The following is a 21944-nucleotide window of genomic DNA, read 5'->3' as shown; positions in this document are numbered from 1 at the left end:
ACAATGGGACAACATCATGAAGCCAAGTTCAATCAAATCTGACAAAAATACCACAGAAAATGAATATTTTAGAAAAAGTATCAGTAGGTGTTCTCCAACAAAATGCCATTTATGTCAATGGATTTATATTTAGGCAAGCTATATTCATATTTGGGTACCTATACTCATATTTTGACTATACATCTTTATACTGAGGGTATTTTTTTTATTATTTATCATTTCCCTGTGTAATTTCCCTATTAGTGCTTGATTTGGCTGTAAATTGTCCACTGAAACAGCATGTCCTTGTCCCTGTCGTCTGCACAATTATTTGCAATTGGCTTGATCTTTGCACAAAAGAAGACAAGGAAGCCCTTCCTGTCAACATGGACTCCTGTTGGCCACTGTCAGCTCGGGAGATGAAATGGAAGATCCTAACGGGTCGAGCGAGGTGTCAATCAAAACGGCTGAGCACCATCTTGAGATGAACATGTCGCCTATGCATGCATGCTTCCAGGACTCCTAGCAGAGAAAACATGGTGGCTAATTTGAAATGATAAACATGTTTCTGTGGATTATGATGTTTTGTGTGTTTTAGACTAAATATTCACTGGATTTATTTGTGTGACCTCTGCCAATGTAACGCGGCCATTTTTGTCATGGAGTGTTATCAGTCAATGGATGACTTTTGAGACTTCATCCTTGAGTTGCCTTAGTTTTATAATCCGTTTTTGTCATTGCTGTTGATTGTGGCTGCTGTTGTGATTGTATCTTGGTCAGATTTATGGTTTGCATCAATCGGATCACAAGAATCTTCAGTTTCCAGTGATGCACGGCATGAATGTGTACTTAAACGTAGCGGTTACTGACATGGACATGCAGAGCACACTGAACGTCCGCGGATGGGTCGTTGGAGTCTTAAGAGTTTTAGTGTGTGAGATTTAGGGGGACATATTGGCAGAATATGGCAGAAATGGAATATAATATCCATATGTATGTTTTCACACTTAAGGATATTATACTCAAATTCAGAATAAGCATAAATTCACAAAAATCAATGAAGTTGATCAGGTCAAACATAAAATATATTGTCTTTGCACTGTTTTTAATTGAGTATGAATAAAAAGGGATGAGCAAGCTATCACATCCTGTTGTATTTATGTTTAACACAATGTCCCAACTCAAACTTTTCCGAGAGGCCTCTAGATGACTGTGATCTTACAGACTTGACACATTATTTCATCCCCTCGCAGCAAATGTGGACCAAAAGCGATGAAACCTCGGGTAAACATCTCTCAGACAGCTTCGCTTTGTTCAGGCAGCACGCAAATCCAATAGCTTTTTATGACCGGTCATAAAGGCTGGCTCGTCCACTTGTTATGTTACAAGCCTCCGCACTGGATATGTGTTTGGACAATATAATCCTTTGCTGTCATTACTGAATTGGTTGTCTTGGTAACAGCACATTTGTACATGCTGGCTAAGATTGTGTTTCTGGACCAGAAACGCTGGGTGCACCACAGTGTTTAGATCTTTGAGAATTTATCGGTGGCATAACTGTGAGACATGACATAAAACATCTCATTGCCTCGCTGAGTCGCCTTCGTTTATGCAGTCTTGTTGTTTTAGTCGCATCTGACTGTTATTTTCTTTCAGTTGAGCGGAACAAGCCGAAGCATAACTTGAATTTCTGTTGTCACCCCAAAACATGCAGTTGTAATGAATGAGAGCAGGCTGGCACGCTTTGAAGTTACAAATCACAACGGTGCACCTGGAGAACCTGCTCCCAATAATTAGGCAGCTTCTTTTCCTAGAATCACACGGGGGAACATGATGTAATCTCATAATACAGTGATAAAAATGCTCGTTTGTAGCCACATTTGTAATGTTGAGCTCGCTCTGGGAGCGCCTCTCCCCACACTGCTCTCCCAGTTTATGAATATTCTCCACAAGGACACATCGATCCACTTCTGCTTGTAGGCCAGACATCGACTCTGAGCTTCAGCTAATCAAACAGACAATTAATGCAGGCAGCAGTTTGCACGCCGGGCTGCTGCGTTAATCAGTGACATACTAAGCTGCACAGGGACAAAGACTTTGTGAACTAGACGAGACAAATCCTGTCAGCTGTTACATTGTTGAGAATGGCCTTCAATGGCAATACCCCCACACTACTGAGCATTCATTCAGCCATTGTCTTGAACTCATTCAGGTCAGCATCATCCTATTGCATGACCAAGAAATTGGCAAATAAATAAAGACACGTGGGGGTTCCATTTTTGACAGAACTTTAGCAAATTACAATTTTCCAAAGTCGTTTTTTAACACTCAAAGTCAATTGTTGTTTTTTCCGCGGGTGCACTTAGTGAAGCATAATCCCCACAGGCAGCCATTTAAATCACACCCCCGCTGTCTACCTGCTGTGCACTTATTAACAATCTCTGTAATGATTGATCGAGGCTCCAGTTTCACCATGAGCTTTCTGGTTTCCGGTGAGGGCATATAGAGCTATGGGGGAAATGAAATTAACGAGTCAATAAGTGCGGTTTTGTTCCTGTACACTCCTCGTGGAGTCTAGTGAAGAACTATTTTCATCCTGTGAACTTCAGTTATTTATTGCCAGATTATTTCTAGTAATTCATCATCAAGCAAAGACTTGTCTGGCCACGGTCCTGTCTCCTCCCCAGGAGCTCCGCTGCCAGGAGTTGGCTCCGGGGACGGTGACGCCATTGGACCGAATGGACAGATGCTTCAGTAGCACCTTCACGCTGGTGACGTCTTGCGTCTGGCGTGAATTTGCTGTTAAGATGTGGTCAGGCAGGCGATCCAGACAGCACCGCGTGAGAAAACACAGCGTCTCACCAACACCAAAAAAAACCATCCCCCCACCAACAAAGTATAGCTTTAGCTATAGCCTTAAAAGTTTCAACTTGGGAGCCTCATAAGCTACAATTGGAGGTGAATGCAGTTTTTTTTAGCAAAGAAGATTTCACTTCTATTTCTTCTCTAGTCAAAATTATTGTCACTCTGAGTGTGAGATCTCGTAGCAGGAGTGTCTGTACAGGGTTCCCAGCACATTTAACAATAGTAACACTCCACTATTTGTCCTGTAGTGGTTGGCATAAGCACACAATGTATTGAGAGAAGTTGGATCGCCGACACGGCCGAAGCTACAGTGGAGCCAGAGCTCTGTGTTCAGCCGAGATGGAACAGAACGCGGCACTTGACAAGTTCACGGTCCATCTCATCACCGAGTGTCTTTGGCTCTCTCAAGCTTTGTCATTGTGCAGCTAAACATTCAAGTGCCATGTTTGGTCACCCGTAGAACAAACCAGCCCATTCATACAGTCCAATAGCCCCAGGGTGGATGAAAGGGGGTCATTGCAAATAAAATGCCTCCACATGCATTTAAACTCCCCCCCACTCTCACCAAGCTCTCCCCTCTGTCCTTTCTCTCCATTCAAACTAATTTTCTTGAGCTTTGCTATAAGACAAGGAGGTGGCCAGGAGCCAGAGTTTGGCTGTTGGGGAGCTGAAACTTGAATGCCAAGCCCTCGAGTCCTCAGAGGAGAGATGGGATTTTATAGCTGGAATGTGGGGGGTTTGGCTGGGCATGAAAAAGATTGGACACATTGGCAGGCGCTGGTGCCAGGGCCTCCTAGCTCGATACCCTGCTGAGCTCCAAATATGGCAAAGATGCTGTTGTAACTGAAAATAATTTGAGCATCCTGGACATTTTTGTGTTGAAGTAATGTTCTGACATTTAAATCAACGACTGTCCCTTTTCAGAACAAAAAGTGACTGAATCTGCAGTTTATTTTTCCTGGGGAAAGGAAAAACACAGCAGTGCGAGGAGCGACAAAAGACAGAACTGGGTCGTTAGCGTTAGCAACAGCAGCTATCAAACAAAGATGACTTTTACCTCCAGGAACTCATAAGACTCAGATCAATGTCACAGCACTGGACACGCAGTTTGATTGCAAAGTGGTCTCTGGAAACCACAAAACCAGACCTTAAATTACACAAATACCTACGCTTAAATCCACTATCTCGCCATCTCTGGCTTCCTGCAACGCCTCAACTCCGCTCGCCAGGAACTCGCATCTGTGCTTCAGGTTACTGTCACGTCTCCAAACCTTCCTCCACACACCATTTCACTTCATTTTAGCTGTGCCGCGGCGTCTCCAGGTACGCAGCCGTCACATCCCGCTGCATTCGCCGACACCTCCCTCTCCACATGCCGGCGCTGATAACGGAACGCAGTGTGTGGAAGCCATAATGGGGTCTCGAGGGACTGGGAATGTTCTGAACTGCGAATACCTCCACAGCAGTAACGGCGACGTCGAATGGTTTCTGTTGGCTCGTTTCGAAGTGAATAACACTCCGTTTATCTTAAAGCAAAAGGTCAATGCAGGACTCATGAAAACATAATCTTCAAATGATGAGCGTCATTTAAAGTGCCTCGGGCCTTCTGAATTAAGTAAAGCATTGACTCAGTATTGGCACTGATGTGTGAAAACCTCCTAAATGAGTCAAATGTAGGCGATTCTTGAAAAACTTCCTCGCATTTGTTGAGCTATCCGCATCAAAGCCCATGTGCATGAAGTGCAATGTAAATTGCCATCAATTTTTTCTGAGTTTATGGGGGAACAACTTACATTTTTATGACATGTAGTTTTTTAGTCCACTGCAAAGATATATTTCATTTATCTTGCACTTAAGTACGCTGTCGATGCATGCTGCGCAATCAGCCATAGAGAAATCCCACCGACTGCACCGGCAGTTAAATGCATTTTACATCATTACTCAATATTTAGAGCTGTGCGGTTCGTTGAGGGCCAGCGCACAAACACATTCCAGAAGACAATACTACTGCATCAAGCGTGGTGACTTTTATTAGAAGCAGGTAATCATTAATATGACCTACTAAAGAGTTATGTAGGTAAGAACATGTTCACCATAGCCCCCTCCGCTCAGCGTCCAGCTTAGCTTAAGTTGTCCATAATTGATAACAGCATGTATACACTATTTGTATTATTCATTGGCCATGTCAGTTGCAATTCACGTCAAACACATTGCATTGCAGTGAAGCATGGGAGGGCGTTTAATGCTGAAACCTCACAGAAATCCATGTAGACCTTAAGTATTTTAAACTACTTATCATACGAAGCTGAGGCCGAACTGCACTTTTAAATCTTTGCAGAGTGCATATTTGCATGCATTAAAAAGGCAGCAGCGCCCGAGATTGTGCTTGCGCTCTCGAATCATTGCTGACATCATTCAGCATTCAAAACTTTTGACAGCTTGTGGAACAAGCCAGTAGATCCTTCAGCTCTGTAGCTTCAAGTTTCTGTCATTTTGCCTGGCATTTTTGACTAAAACGTAAGCTGCGTCCTTCTACCTCAAATACTCTGAAGTCCCCACAGAGACTAACAATGCCAGCAAACAGGCCTATTATCCTGATGAACAGGAGATGTAGCTTTATGAGATATCCAGTACAAATGTGGAACATTGGCTTCCATGGATGAGTCCAAACAAGCAATTTGTCCCATGACTTGTGTACACGGAGAACAAAGAATAAATTGGATAATATTTTAGTATAAATAAACAAAGGCCCTTTGGGTACTTGCAGGGTACAGCTAACAAGCTAGTGGTAAAACAAAAACATGGCATTCTTTAAATTTAACATGCATGACGGAGAAGATAGCACTGATATGATATGATATTGTTTAGTTAATGTGAGACGACTATATGTGGACAAACAACATTTGCTGCATGTACAAAGAAATGATGGATGGGAATAAAGAGATTCATCAAACATTGCTTTTTTGGACTGTAAAATTGTTCAGAACAATTGTTCAAGTAGTTCAAGTCCCTAATTTACAGTTTTTCTATTTAAACAACAAACTATTGAAATGCTTGTTCACATATGACTGCTTTGTTGTTAGCGTTCATTTCAGAAATGCGGTGCATAATCTATTTACGATTTACTTAAGGATCTTGCAGAGCTGTAATGAAGGATCTTGAGCTTGTGTTTACCAAATACAAACAATGCAAAGCCGGCCAGAAGTCAATGAACAACACATGCAGCGAACCAAGTTGAAAACTGAAGACAAAGCTGTGAGGAGGCTCCGCTGAGACAATGACAGCAGCATGCACGTGCATTCAACTCCCACGCTTAGAACGCATGGAGCAATCAAGCTCCCTAAACACCCCCACCCCATCCCGTCCCGACCCACTCCACCCCTCCGATGTATGACATCCCATTGTGCATGTGCTAAGAGGGGGAAAAAAAAGACCCTAAACCTACTGCCTCTAAAGGAATGGTCCCATTGAAAGTGAATTAAGCAACAAAGGAGGCACTTACATTCAAGCGCCTCACATGGTCCTCCGACAGAAAAGAAGAGAAGCGTGCAATGATTCCAGTCTGAGAAAACAATAGCAACCTTGGAGAGAGAGAGAGAGAGAGAGAGAGGTAGAGAAAGTGAGGGGGAAAGAGAGAGATGGAAGAGAAAGGTGAGAGAGGACGCAGATTCATGCATCCGCACACCCAGCGTACACGCAAATCAAAACACTTAGGATCTCTTCTTGCATCTCCCCTCCTCCTCCTCCTCCTCCCCCTGTTCAGCTTTTCCCCCCTCACTCTATCACCCGCCCCCCCCACCCTCAACCCATGCCTTCGGGTTTTACTTGTCATGTGTTCAGGCTCAGGCGAGCGTGAAGCGGGCTGAGGAAACCAGCGCTGCAAGTGCTTTGTCCAGCGGTTGGGGAACTCATGCCTCCATTACGTGGAACATTGAGCTCCTTGGCCCCTTCCGTGTGTTTGATCCACAGCAGATGGATGGCGAGGCGGGAGACGATATCCAGCATCTTGGCTCTTCTAGCACACCTCATCCTGAAAATAAAGAAGAATGAAAAAAAATATTTCTCCTGTGGAAAATGTTGATAAATCTCTTTCACAGGCATGTGTCCGGTTTGCACAGTTAACAACAAGGATAATGAAAATCCAAAATGCATTTTGAGTGCAGAGCCACACTCCTCACTTCAATTAAATGGGGAGAACTTGCTGTGCAACCATTTGCTGATTATACAAGATATTACACTGCACATATATATATATATATTTCTTTTTCTCTCATTTAAAGAGCTGATGCAAACCGCCTCAATTTTTAGTAATGTTTGCAATTTTCCCCAGCTTTGAGTTGCTTTTAACTTTTAGAGGTTGTCACCCAAGGGATGAGAAGCGCAGAGAGGCAGGATCAGCAAATGTTTTCATATTCAAACTCCGGAGTTTAGCTTTTAGCGCTTAGGGCTGAAGCTGCGTTTTTAAAAGACTATAGAGTTTATCAATTGCTGGCGTTTAAATTTGGCCATCCCAGCACCAGAAAATGAAATGATTGTTAATCCAGTGGAATAAAGTTGGTCTTGGTGGCGAGGAATAAGCGTGTAGACTGTCGTGGGGCGCTGAGGCGCCACATTTCAAGGCAGGTGATTGAAAAAAAATAATTCATTTAGACTCTTTTTCTAACTTAAGAATGCAGTTCCATATCATTAGAATCTTGTTCAAGACGAAGACAGTCTCTGTTTGTTTGCTGATGATATCACTGTGTACACATTTTCTGCATATGTGGATAATTTGATCAAAACTAAAGCAAAATTAATTGATCTTTTGCAGAGTTGTAGAAAATTGTGTGTTCATGCAGGGCCAGAAGAAACTGCCTTCTGACTACAGCCATAATTAGGTGAACGGACACAATTAAAAATCTAGAAACATAAACAGATTAAAAACAGGTGTTACCTTATGGAACATGGGTGTCTTCATGGTGAATAATAGAAAAGCAAGGGTTAAAAAGCAGTTTGTTGGCATGCTCGCTTGACTGACAGGTGTCTCAGACTATTACACTCAACTGTGGTGTTTACCCCAGCGGAGCTTCACCGAGTATTTGGATTATTTTGGTCGCTCCAGCAAAGATGGTCAGAGCAGATAAACCCAAATCCAAGCTTCAATCATTTCTCTATAGTCTGTGGCAGAAAGCTATAGTAGGAGCTGCCCTCCCTCTGATGTCTCTAATGACAAGAAACTTCAGGCTGAAAACCGGGCTGCAGGTCAGTATATTCACACAAACCAGGGCAATGAAGTCAAACTCAACATAAATGCATGCATGTGTCCTTTTCTTCAAGTTAGCATCGTTTTGCTGCCATTATACAGCCAGCACAAAAGCGTCGGGAGAGGAATTCATGCGGCTAAGTCATACAGATTAACCCACTTGCTTAAGGAAAGCAATTTGGACCCCCCCTCCTGCTGATAGTGGTTAGGATTTGTATGACCTAAGCTGTTCTAACAGCCCCTAACAGCATGATCTGCAGCTAAGTCAATCTCCACCAGGGAGCGTTAGACATGCTGATGAGGGCAGGCATGCCTAATCATCTACTTCAGCGCTAGTGATTTAAAAAAAAAAAAAAAAAAAAGATTAAAATGAATGCGCCATGCTTTTGAGTGGCGGCTATGTCATACTCCATAGAGATTAGAGAGGATGTAGAGCTGATTTTCCATGTGTGCATCTTCTCTCCCTCTTGCCCATGGACATGTAGGGAGATAATCTTGAGATGTGCCGGCTTGCCAGCGAAGTGGTAGGATAATCTTACAAGCCACCCAGGAGAAGGCCTTTGGTCTTTCATGTGTATTATCTGAGTCGGGTTATGCATGTGCATCCATTTTTGCAACTTTGCTGAAAGGGCAACTTGCTCAAATGGCCCTCTTGTTGCACATTGCTTTGATAAGGGCTGTCCTGGTGTACTATAAACAATGCTCCAACATTGTTAGCGTAGTTCCCATGAGACGTTCAAAGACATTTCGAAGTTGTGTTGCTTTTGTGCCGGCTTGCAGCTGTCTCAATATCTCCCCCGAGCTCAAAGATCAGTCTCTATGTTCCATGCCAACCCCTGGCACATATTAGTGCTTTCATTCTTTCTTTTCTGCAATAGAACATATTATAAAAGGCCTGTTGTGTCTTAAATTACTTCAACCTCGAGGTGAGTGAGGCATTTGCTTTCATTTTATTACCAGTGTGCCAGCTGTGTCAGGCTGTTGGAGTTTCAACGTTTTTCTTTTCTCTTTTGTTTCGTGCCCAGTTCATGCAGATGGCAAACGCACAAGCTCTTTGTCCAAACACATGCCTGCAGGGCATTAAGGTGACCCTGTACTTGCAACCTCCCTCGTTCGATCGCGTCCCTGCATGCATTTCCGCACCTGCATAACAAGTGGTGGCTGCACAGACTCGGCGAATGAATCACAATGCACATGAAGCATGCGACTTAAACGTCGCACAGTGTTCCACCGGAGAGATGGAAAACGAAGGCATCAGATCTGTAAGGATGGAAATGTGCGTTCATTTGCATTATCTTTGAGAGATTTTCTGCTAACTTCGCTAAAATGTGTGCCACATTTGGATGAAGAGTTTATAATTGAAAGAGTGAAACGCAAACTTTTTTGAAGAACATAAGTTGGAACAGAAGCTCTGCCACGCGAGCAGCCACCAGCCACTCTGGAGAAACTTAAAAGGAAATTGCAAGGAAACTTCAGCTTAATTACATCTTGTTAAGTGACTTCTGGGTACTCGAGTGTCACAGTTCACTACCTCGCCGCCTCAAGGTGCAAACCTGTCCTCACGCAGCAGGTTCATAACCTCCAAAGTGCCGCACATCAAAGAGATTAATTCATGCCATCAGGATGTTCCAAAGTGAGATGTTGGTTTATTTCGGTGCCGGCACACTGTCCCACGCAGATTCCAGCTGCGCACTGTATACAGTTTGAAAGTGAAACAAACAGGTCAAGGCTGTGTGAGCGTCAGCAGGCAGGAGGTCAGCTCTGCACCAGGAGGGAATCACTGACACACATTCACCGTCTGTTGACCTATTTAGCCCATCTGTAGAGCAGAAACAGGCAAAAAAAAGTGCATGACTGGTATTTGGAGGCGATACAGACGGGTCTCACAGGTCACTGTTATCAACCTAGTTCTGACTGCTGCTTCTCCCTAATGAAATTGCCTCTTTCAGCGGCATCAAAATATGCTCTCAACCCGTGCACCTTTACAGCCGTAGAGCTGAATTTTGGGTTAAACACGGTGCTGACAGGTGGTAGCCTTTTTTAGAATAAAAAAACAACATTTCACATCCTGTATTAGCTAAACCGGCAGCAACAAATATTCTTTTCTCTCTGAAAAGCCAGTACATGGCTGACTGCAGAGGCAACGGTTCAGCATGGCAAGGGGGGCTGCCCGGCGCAGCAGAGGAAGCCAAAGGGGAAATGAAATGTTTGTTATTGCATTTTTCTGAAGAATTGTGGGAACAAAGAAGGAGATGCTTTGCATAATATGTTCAGACAAGGTAGATGGGCTGTGAATGAGCAAATTCGCCCCGTTACCTTTCTCTTTCCCGCGAGGGGTCCCCTTATATAACTCAAAGAAAACAGCGGGAGTCAAAGGGTGTGATAACTGAGGGATGACGCAGAAGCGCAGAAGTCGCAGTGTCCTCGGGGACTAATCATAGTAAGTACATTATCATAGCAAAGGACAAATGAGACAAATCCCCAGACAATTTAAGTGACTGTGTTGCCTGTAGCCCATGCAACAGCGCATGGGTGACCTATTTGCTCTGAGAAGTGCAATACATCTGAGCTTATTGCATTAACATTGAAAAACCCGATTAATTCAAAGGCACAATATTTTATAATTATACAAAAGCCTGGAGGTTTTCACAGAAGATTCCTAAATCCAAAGCCACTTTTGACCTATAATTACCCACTGCACTCCACTTCCGAAACAAAAGGGCGCCATTGTTAAACAGATGCCAAAATACAGGAGCAGTCAGGCAATGAAACAAAGCCCCAGGTTCACCGGGCTGATTTGGTAGGTAAAACTACATATTGCAAAACTCTGGACCAACTTGGCAGATCAACTCTCAGCTACACTTAACATGTCTGCACATTAACAATTCTTCTGTGCAATAAAGGCTGAAATTCTGGCTTCACCCATTTTTGATGTCACCACCAAATAAAGCGGCTAAGATAATCTGGCAAAATGTTTTGGCTCCTTCAGCTTCGACTATCCATTGACGCTATAGGATTCAGATCTTTCCATTTGATGGATCTGATGACTGTTCAATCATCTTGTGCATCATTTGATTCCACATTTCCTGGAAAAATTCATGCCTGAGGCCTCACAGCCGCTGCTCAAGTAGTCAACCAGACTTGATCCGCTTCACCGCATATGTGATCAGCGGTGGCTGATTGGGGTGTGTAATTTCCATGGTCTTATTTTTTTATTTTTTATTTTTTTAAGGAGGAATAAATTGAACCTTGAACCTCAAAGCATGAAATTCAACCTGACATATTGGGTACCTTTGGAAACTCCACTGGTTCTCCACTGGAATTTAAAATACATTTCTGTGGGATTGAACAATGTGTGCGCACAGCGTGAGTCTGTAATGACTGGCCCACTGGCTGCTCAGTGAGGTTGGGTCTTGAATTTTTTGAGGCTTCATTACTGTCGTAGCAGAGCAGGTTTTGAGTTTTGCCTGTTCAAAGAGGGGCTGCGTTATGTCCTGACCTCTCCGTGTCCTGGATGTGTTGGCACTACTGCTCCCTCCTCATGTTCCCGTGCATTTTTCCTCCCCACCGCTGTAATGCAACACCAACAACAGTAACTGGCATTTGCACTCTGCCTCTCCAGGCCCGGTCGTCTGCGGCTTTTTCACTTGCCATATCATTCGGCGTGCATCTGCCTCTTCCCTGAGCCTTCAGAACCACAGGCGATGCCTCTGGGCTTTGGAGCATGTGCAGGGGGGAAGGGCAAGCATGTCATGACCGCTTACTCCTCTGTGCCAGCTTCTCCTGCCCGACTCCCTTGACCCATGGACCGCCTTTAATTATCCTATATGTGCTGTGCTAACAGTAGGCAGCGAGACTCAGCTGTGACAGGCAAACAAGCGAGCTGACCTGGAAAAAGAATGCCTTTACTCCAAAGGACCTGGAGGGTTTAAAGGGCAGTATATAGGAGAGCGGCTGGCAATATCACTCCTCGTGTTTGTTCACCACAAACTGCTGTTTTGAACCTCTTGTGCTTCATATATAAGGCAGTCGCTGTGCTGCAGTTTTGCTGTTTGCCAAAGACTTTGCTTTTCTCTGTGCTAAATCCAGATATTATAGCAGTAAGTGAAGGACTCCGAGGACACTTTAAGACCTTTGAGCATCCCCGTGGCTCTCATTCTCATTAGATAAGGGATTGAATGCTTGCAAGGCTCTGTTTTACAGGGCGATTTCCCACTGCTTCCTCCCTCCTGCGAGCGTGCGTGGTAATTTAATTAAGTCCACTGACTTTTCTAAAGGGCAACTGCTAGAACCAACACAATTAATAAAATGGGTGACTCCTCTGCTCTTTGTTGCTCTTTGTTCCCCTTTCCTCATTTGAGTGGCTCGGCACAATCCCCTCGCGGGGCCTCGTCTCGGTTTGCATTTAGAAAAGTCGAATCTGGCCTCTCTCGTGTAATTATTCACAAACTTTAAGTACAAAGTAAATAGCTAATGAAGAATTTGGCAAGGGGAGTTCTGACAAAACTTCCCTTTCAGGAATTTACACAAGTGCAAAAATCATTCGTATGCAAGAGCACACGGACGCTACGAACAGGAAGCTTAATTTTGTGAATACATTTGCAATAAAAAGCATTTTTGTGGGCTAATTTGGAGCTTCTGTAGCATGATCGAGAAGCGATGTGGAAATCGGTGCAAATGCCGGCGTGTCAGACTGTGGCTCTGGCACATCCTGTGGGAGTCGACTTATCCTTCTCAAATGTCAGCGTTCAGCTGATGATGTCGCTCCCAAAATGGCCGCTTCTCTTTGGGATTTCTCTCTAAAAGTGAGGGTTATTAGCAGGCTGGCTGTGGCTCAGAGATGGCTCAGGGGTCCCATAGGACAGTTCAAAGTGTAACGAGGTTAATTAGCAGGAATCACGAACGAGACTAAAGAAAACCGCTCATAATACACAGGATAAAATGTGTGGGCAATTTATAACTCGTTAATTTGAGACTTCCAACAAAGAGCTATATGAGTCAAACAATAGATTTTCATTCATCTAAAATCGGGTTTGACTGAAATGGGATTTTCAAGGCCAGAGCCAACATATGCCGGCAAATTACTTTTTTGAAAATCATATTTTTTGTGCTGCATCTTCACATTTGACCATATGAACTAAATCCAAATCAAACACAGATCCGAAATGACAAAATGACAAATTGCAAGGCGTCCACGTTGTGTAGTTTGGATTATTTATCCAATAAATGTGCATTTAACCTGTGTGTTATCCATCAGAACAGACATGATTTATTGCACACGATTTTTTTCCTCACACTGGAACAAAATGTGAAGGCACATTTGGGATTAATCCATGGCAACCCAGGAGGAAATCAAACAAGGCCTCGCTTCATACTGGGCACACACTTATGACATTAATAGTAAATTCTATATGATTCTCTTCCAGGAGTGAACAACTGTCCAACTTGCTGTTGCGCCAAAGAAATCATTCATATCATGTAAAGTAAAATGTAGAGTTTGACCTGCAAAGAGGATGAAAATGATGAAAATGTGCAGGATCTGGATCTTTGTGTAAATGGATTCAGATATTTTTGTTGGCCCGACGTCAATCAAACCGCCAAACTGCACGAAAACACGAATAACAATCAAAAAGCAAATTCTGAACAATGAAAAATACGGGCTGCTCATTTATTCAAGCCCGCGAGGATGGTTCGAGGATACACTGGCCATGCAATCGCCAGTAGAAGGTCAGCGTCTGGATGTTTTCCCGACGGCGGGAAAGAGAGAGGTTCTAAGGTCAAAACACAGAACAAGCACCCACATGGGAACACAGACAGAAAACAAGCGAATATATGTGTGGGTGGTTCATGCGTGCCTGGTCAGCTATTCCCACAAATTCAAATGATTTCATTCGTGGTGTGGCGGTCAGCTCTACTCGCCGTATTTCATCGTCCTCCCCCTTCCGCTCGCAGGAGTTTATGCGCACGTGCGGCACCGCTGACACATGCGAGACATGCCGAGGGGATTACTCGTCTGTCGACTTTGCAGTATACCAACATGTGTTTTCCATCGCGCGCCCTGAATTATGCATCTGCTCACCTGCTTTTAGCATACAGTCAGCCGCGCCGCTTCCCAAACAGACGCTACATATGGCGCATGTGTTTATTTCTGTGTGTCTGTGATCTTTTAATGTTGTAGTGCACGGAGAGGTTACTTATGTAGACCTCATTTGGATTCCCATTCATGATTTAAAAGTTATTTTTTTCTTTAAGCTCATCCACTCCCCTTTGGGAGGCTTATTTCCAGATTTTAATCATTATTTCAGCTGTATTTCCCTCCTTTTAATTTACTAATTGAATTTGCATCTTTTGACTTCAACTGCACCAAATGGTGGATCCTCCAATAAAATTCTCTGATATCCCACAGCAAAAAATTGCATTTCTATATTTGCTTTATCTTCATCTAAATTCCCAATCGAGATCATGTTGAGAGCTTTTCTAATAAAAAAAAGCAAACCACAGCATCCACTTCCCCTCATGTATATTTCAAGCTCTCTGATTCTTGTACTGTATTTCTACATCTGTAGAAGTCTATATTTTCACTTTTTACCAAGCAGGTCCTCTGAACAATGCAGCCTTTGGCTCTTAGGAAGCATTAAGGTCAGTCAGATGAATCGGAAAAATCACGCTTGGAGAGGGAATGAAAAGCTCTCAAAAGCCACATGAAATCTTAAACACTTTTTCTCTCTCTCGTTTTTTTTTCTTCATTGCTAGGACTGAACTGACTTAAAGGTCTCGCTCTGTGGGCGTGCAATGCTTGCCTTCTGTTTGCAGCTTGTTGTGCTTGTTTTCTGATCGGGCGAGAAATGGTTGCCGTCGACGGGGCAGAACTCAAAAGTGTGAACACGTTTTGGAAAGCGAGCGCTGAATGAAAGGGAGGCGGTTTTTGTCACTTAGAAAAGGGTGCAACCAGTGTGACTGTGCATGTTTTGTGAATAAGTAGCAGATCATAGTGCGCTCAGTCACACTGATGCCTCAGAGATGTGTAATTTGAAGTGTTTCCTTTAAAAAGGCACTTCAGGCATATCCAGGGCCGAGTCTGCTCATGTGCAAACCATGCACTTGCAGAGATAAAAATCCCACTTCACTGTCGCATCGTTTAATTTTCCACCTATCTAAACTCCAGGTGCTTGAAAAATTCATTTGGGTTGAATAGTGTCTAACCTACTTTATTTTGATTTGGCGGACATTCATGGGGTGGTTAATTTTGTTTCGTCCCAACTCAGAAATGAAGATCTGTGCATTGCAGTTTGCGGCTTGTTAAAGATTCTAGCAGTTGTCATATTATTTATATTTAACATGACACAGAGTCACCTGACTCCAAGCTTTAAAGCAGCTAATTACTGCCAACAATCTGCCAAAACAAAACTTGCCTGAGGATGTACAGTGAGACTGCTCCAAACATACTTTCACTTTGAGCAGCTTTGAGCAGTTGACTTCTAAATCCTTTGAAATACCTAAAAATATCCCTAAAACATGTCTGGTGGGTCATTCAAAGGGCAATTTATGCAAACCTGTCCCAAAATTAGTTCCGCCACAAAGTTTGCTGAAAATCCTCTTGAAAGTGTTGATTTAATGAGCTTATATTTTGTGCTCTTGCCCCTGATATGGAAATGTCTCTGGCAGATGGCGCACCCAAACGCGCTGCACTGTCTCGGGGCATGCAGGTCCTGCACATCATGCTGCCCCCAACCCAGACGAAGGAGACAAGCACACACGCAGGGGCGCGTTTGCATGTGTACGCGCCACAGGACAGAGGCGTGCCGTGTATGAAGTAAACGCACAACCAGTGTAAATGTGGAATTGATGTTCAGATCTGTTCGAAAAAGAGGCAAAACATCTGCTTGTTACACTAAGCGGCGAAATGCCGCGACCCTCTGCCGCTCTGAGGCATGCGGACCCACAGCGCGGAGGATGTCACGCAAAGCTTTTTTCTCTCAAACACAAAACCGGCCTGCGAACGATGAAGAAATAACAAACAAATTAGAGAATCCAAAGATGAAAACTTCTATCAGTTACCAGATTATTGTGTTCATGAGGACATAATCCTGTGTTGGGACTGATCCCAATGTGGGATCGGGATCTGTGGTTCTTTGGGCAAGGCTCACACACATACACACACTTATTTCTAACCCCATTTCTTGGAGACTTCACTGTAAAACTGAATGATTTACATTATAGGGACTTGGGTTTTGTCCCCATAAGGAAGGCAAGTCCTCACAGTGTGGCTGTATAAACAGATTAACCTCCGCACAACAATGCAGGTCCACACACACACACACACTCCACAGTAGTCACTTTTTCCACTGTTTCCAGAAGCCTGTGGCTATCTTCAGCAGTCTCTCTGGCAAGTCTAAAGCCCAACAGTCGTCATGTGCTCCAACTTTCCAGTAGTCATCTTCCATCTACACATGCGGTGTCTAAAACGTGAAGGGAATATCACCGCATTTCAGATGTCACTTTTTGGCAACGCTCTGCACCTTCCTCATTAAACTCATGAACCCAGAACAGGTATTTACCAGCAGATCTGGTCGAGGTGCCGCAGAAGTTACTTGATAAGTGTGCAAGGACTTTTTTTTTTATTCTGCAACATGACTGCCTGGAGACTGACGAGAGCAGAGTGTCATTGTCTGACACAATGATTCACACAGTGGGAGGTGGATACAGGGTATTTTAAGCCATGCTCATGGCACGTCTCTAGGGATGGCGACGTTGGATGGATTAGTGATTAAAAGTCACTCTTTCATTCTTGGAGTGTTTGTTGCTCCCTTCACTTCCCATCTAGCATCATTATTTGGTCAAAATCTGAATTTTCCAGTATTTTGGTTTGTGGCCAAATTAGCACTTTGTGTTTAGCATAAATGTTAGCATGCCACACCCTCAGCTAGGATGGTGAGAATGATCATGAGATTGTTAGCTTCGCCAACATGCTGACATCAGCATGTACCTACAGCGCAGACCCATGTTTCCCCAAGGCTGACAAAATGCGTTTATTCCAAACTAATTCGAATGCATTCAGTGCTGGCGTCTTATTATGGTCTGACGTATTGTACCAGAACTCAAAGTAAGCAGGGAAAAACATGCTGTCTGCAGAGCTGCCTCAGCTTCATGAGGCACGATCTCCTGTGGAAAACAGGACAGCTCTCACTGTAATTCTATCCAAGATGGTTTTTCCCAGCATGTATAATTTAGTTAAGTAAAAGCTTGAACTATCACAGAAAAAAAAGCCAATTTGCATGAAATTGCACAGTCTGTGGGATTCCACAAAGACAGTATCTCATTCATTGTTTGTACTTTTAACAGATACAGAATGACACAGCAAACTGAGGTCCTGGGAAAATGCGCGTTGGACATAGATTGTTGACAGATGTGCCTTGAAATTGGTAGGTTTAGCCCCCACAGCTCCGACCAAATGGTCACTTTGGATCTCCATCAGCAATTGACAAACGGAGTGTTTGACATATTCAAAGCTACAGCGTCACATGAGCGCGGTCGGGGCGAAAACAATGAGACGGCTGCACTCCGTCAGGGAAATGGAAAGGACTGGACGCCGGTGCAGCCGTTTCTGACTCGGCGAGCGGCCGCAGATGTGGGCCGACACGCCCTGCTCAAACCACACGGTGGATATTTCCACTCACAGAGGACGTGAAGAATTTGAGCAGGGCTAGCTCGTCCGAAACTGAGATAGTAAGGGAGTATGATTTTATTTAACATTGATCATACAGCTTTTGCTTTGACGCAAGAGGGGAATAAATAATGCAGCAGTGCTCTTGTAATGCTCTTAAGGTATTACAAGCTGGGTTTTTCTAAAAGCAACTTGGTGCAAAGTATGGAGAAGTATTTCGACTGACTGTGTCTTTAGCAAACTCTTCAAACAGTCAGGCAGCAAACTTAAATTGTTTCTGCTTTTCTGTCGTTCATCGTCCAAGGATGAAACGCTAAAGAATATGGCAGGTAATGTTTAAAAAGCCCTTGTGACCATAAAGACCATTCATTCTCCTCCAGCCTTGAACACACCTTTAGTTCCTTATAAGCCGGATAACTCATGTATGATTGCATTCAGCACTTTATCCAGCAGGTTCTTTTGAGACTTGCCATCCAAGGCCTCGCCGGTCTTTTTTTATAAAGCTGTAAAAGAGAATGCAAGAAAATAAAAGACCGCGTTAGATCAAGCCGCAGGCTGTGCTTGATGATGATTTTTGGAGCCATTTTACCCGAATTTGGAGTGAATTTGCTCTGCTTCTGTCTCCTCACTCCTGCTGCAATCACGCCTCATTGACACGGAGGGAGCCGGCCACATAAATTGTAACTGCTGTGGCGCTGCGCATTGAATTTTAATGTCGAGACATTAATTCAGAGGCATTTGTAAAATTGTTGTAAACAAATAAGGCCCTGGCCTCGAGGATCACCAGCCATTAGTCATCTCGCTGGATTCTGCTGGGTTCATTTATTGCTTAAAAGAAGATTGCTGTTTTACTATGCAGGTAATAAACGGCTTGATTTCAGTTCAGCTCTCCTCACGCTGCAGAGTTTCAGCTTCACATTAGCTGACCTTGTCCCTGCAAAATCGACTGCCAAAGGCTCTTGTTATCGATAGTCCTTGTCCTCGCTCTTGAAACCAAAAGCGGGATGCGGCTCTTGCATCCCACTCTTTGTGCGCAATGAGAGCATTTACTGGAAATAAACATTTTTTATGAGAAACGTAAACCAAAAAGCCTTTTGTCTTGTTAGCTTGTTTCCCTGCAGAGTGTCCGGATTCCAGCAGCTTGCTTGCCAGAGATGACTGAAAGCGGTCGGTAATGTGCAGTGTGCAAGGATGATGGAAATTAAAGGCGCAGGTTTGTTCTGCACATCATCTTTCATATTTTAATCATATTTTAAAGCAAGACCAAAATACTGCTGCCACGCTCGGGTCCCCGAGAGGCTGTAATGCTCAACGATGGATGAAATATGAAGTAAAACTTCTTTTTTTTTTTTTTTTTTTTTGCCACTCAAGGGGTAAAAATGGTCAAGTTTGGCCAGAAGGTGACATCAGCATAGTTTGACTTAAATCAGACGGGTTTATTCTCTTTACAGTGGCCTGATTAGTGGGTTCACCCACTGGAAATTTCAAGACATCCTCTAGCTGCTGAAATATTTCACCATGAACCAGTGAGTTGGACTGACAGTCTAGTCGACTGGCTTTGCTGTCTCCACACTCACACAGCTATCGTGGCTAAAAATACGGATCGTATAAGAGATCACATCCCAGAAGGGAAAACCCCATGTAAAGTTAGATGCACCATAACCAAAAAGCTCTATTATAGATTACAAGCTCCTGCGGCTTCCATGCCTCACAGTTAAGTAATTCATGAGGAATCCTGAATCCCGTTTTTTTCCTTTAAGTGAGAAGGTCGAGGAAGACTCTTGCAGAAAAAGGAAAATTGGAAAGGAAAAGTGCAGGTTGGAAAAGAAAAGCTGGAAAAAAGTCGACGACCCACAGCCCGGCAATGAAACATTAATATGCCCGCTGTGTATGGCGCGGGCATCTCTGTGCTGTTCTGTCAGACTCATTTCCTCTTGTAAAAAAATGGAACCAGGCTTCTAATATACTAGAGCACGATCAGTTAAAGACGCTCTCACAAGCCCAATTTTTTTACTGCAGGAATGTATATTTTTGTGCAATTTCCTCATGCTTCATAAACACATGGGCGGCTGGCCGTGGGACAATGAAAATGTCAGTAAGCTTCCCCTCTGAAGAAAAGCAAAACACTTCCCCTGGAAACCGGCGGTGAGTTGAGCAGCATGTGCTGGAATGTTAATTGTGAATGTTTCGTGGCGAGCGATCTTTCTGACGCGCCAGGCGCAGAGAGTGGGAGGATCTGGCGGACACGCAGGAGGAAGGTACTGAGTGGCAGAAATACAGGCGTACAGCGACATCCATCATTGGAGGCTGAGAACATGAGGGGAAGGTGGAGAGGAAAAGCAACAGAAAGTGGACAATGTGCATCCTAAAAGAAGGGAACGGGCTCGAGAGGAGGAGGAGGAGGCTAAAAGAGGAGCAGAAGTGACAGCCAGGTTCTCATATCCTATAATTATAGCCCGACCATCACTTCTCCTCTCTTCACCTCCTGTCCTGTCATTCCTCCTTTTTTAGCCCCCCACCTCTCACTTCCTCTCCACACTCACCGTCTCCCCCTCCACTCTGGCCCCGTCGTCTGTCGTTTCCGTGCCACTCTTCCTCTTGCCCTCCTCCGCTCCTCCTGGAGAGATCCGGGCCACTTGACGTTTGCGCTCGCCCGTGAGAACGGCTCGGCTTTTTTTTTTTTGAAAGGGGGCCGCTGTTTTGTCACACACAACTGCTCTGGCGAGGCAAAAATTGAACCGGATTGAGGCTGAGAGGTGCTTCACTCTGGCCTGCTGGGACATTTCCTTCAGCACTTTTCAAGATGCTACGTGTCCCATCTTGACACATGCATGATGTGACATTGCCAACTTATTATTGATGATAAAAAACTACACACAAAAAGACCTCATAATATACATGCTGTTGAATTGTGTTGCATTAAACAGAGGCGTTTCTAGTATGTTATCCACCCAATATATATATGTATAAGTATTCGCACCTATAGTATGTACAATTGTCTAATTTCCATTGACTTGCGCCAAATGCTTGCCCCGTTTCCTGGAGGAGAACATCCTTGCATCTTGCCTCCCTTCGATGCCTGATGGATTGATCTGGAAACCAGTCTTGAAATAAAGTACAACTTGTGATTTGACTGTGTCCTGGAATATCAACATCACATTGCACTGAATCAAATTACCATTTGTACCATCTAGCATTTCCAGCGTCTCCGTCCAGACTGACGCAGTTTACGACGCAGCTTGTGAGGAACCTTGGGCCTGAGGTTTGCTTAAACCTGAAGTGTGTGCTGTACGTCCAGGGCATCCTCAGCCTGTCGAGAGAAGAAAAGTCTCCATCCACATCCTACAAGCTGGGCAGCATCCACACAACAACTTTTAAGAGGTGAATCAATATTTCACAAAGTCTCCTGCGCTGCGCCCTGGGCTGCAACGGGCCTTCACCAAACAATAGGATCCTGACCTGCATTATTCATCCCTCACTCATTCACTCCTCTCTGACTCAGACACACAGGGGGATTCAACTTTCCCAAACTAAACTTCAGATAAGAAAACCTTTCAAAACATCTGCCCCTCCATCCTCGAATCTCCGTGGTACTTTGAGTCGCCTCGCACCACCCCTAATAATGTTAACCTTGTTGAATAATGCATCGCTCACTCGTATCTCACAGTCCGGCCGTGCCACAAACCCCTCGGCTCGACCGAATGCCAATGAGTAAAGTCAATAAAATTTGTTGGGATTTTTTTCCCATTTAAAGTGATTTCACCTCCAGATGGTGAAAAACAACCACATGAGCCCACGTTGCATCACAGATTGTCCAGTTTTATCAGAAATGTGTAAAATCATCCACCTGACATCAGTGATATGGATCTATTTGTAGAAGTACTCCAATCATCATTAAATCTAACTTTGGGGATCCAATAAGCACAACTCTGCTATTACAAAACGGCTCAAATACTGGCAGCAGATTTTTAATGAACTTGACATTTAATGCTTCATGGCTTTTAGAAGGTTTCCCCTAATGCCTTTTCATAATGTGTAATTTGGCACGGACTTTAAATTATCTGTGCGTGCAAAGGTTCCTAACAGAGGAGATGAAGATAACTCAGCCTCAATCAGTGTATTATCTCTGCTCCAGACCATTACTGAAGCTGGCTACTTAATAGCCTCTGAATTAGATGTGGAGCTGATTGCACA

At 43.9% G+C, this 21944-nt stretch overlaps 1 protein-coding gene across 1 annotated transcript in view; it reads right to left on the bottom strand.

Annotated features, from left to right (window-relative positions):
* LOC121627265 (E3 ubiquitin-protein ligase Midline-1-like) overlaps positions 1-6396 on the bottom strand; it is a 57075-nt gene extending 50679 nt beyond the window's left edge. Inside the window, exon 1 of the mRNA XM_041966081.1 lies at positions 6347-6396. The gene's annotated coding sequence lies outside the window, so the exon portion shown is untranslated. The remainder of the gene's footprint in view (positions 1-6346) is intronic.
* Positions 6397-21944: the final 15548 nt, after the last annotated feature.

This window comes from Chelmon rostratus, chromosome 24 (assembly GCF_017976325.1).
Source record: "Chelmon rostratus isolate fCheRos1 chromosome 24, fCheRos1.pri, whole genome shotgun sequence".
In the NCBI taxonomy this organism is placed as follows: domain Eukaryota; kingdom Metazoa; phylum Chordata; class Actinopteri; order Chaetodontiformes; family Chaetodontidae; genus Chelmon; species Chelmon rostratus.
This window is presented reverse-complemented; position numbering and strand designations above follow the sequence as displayed.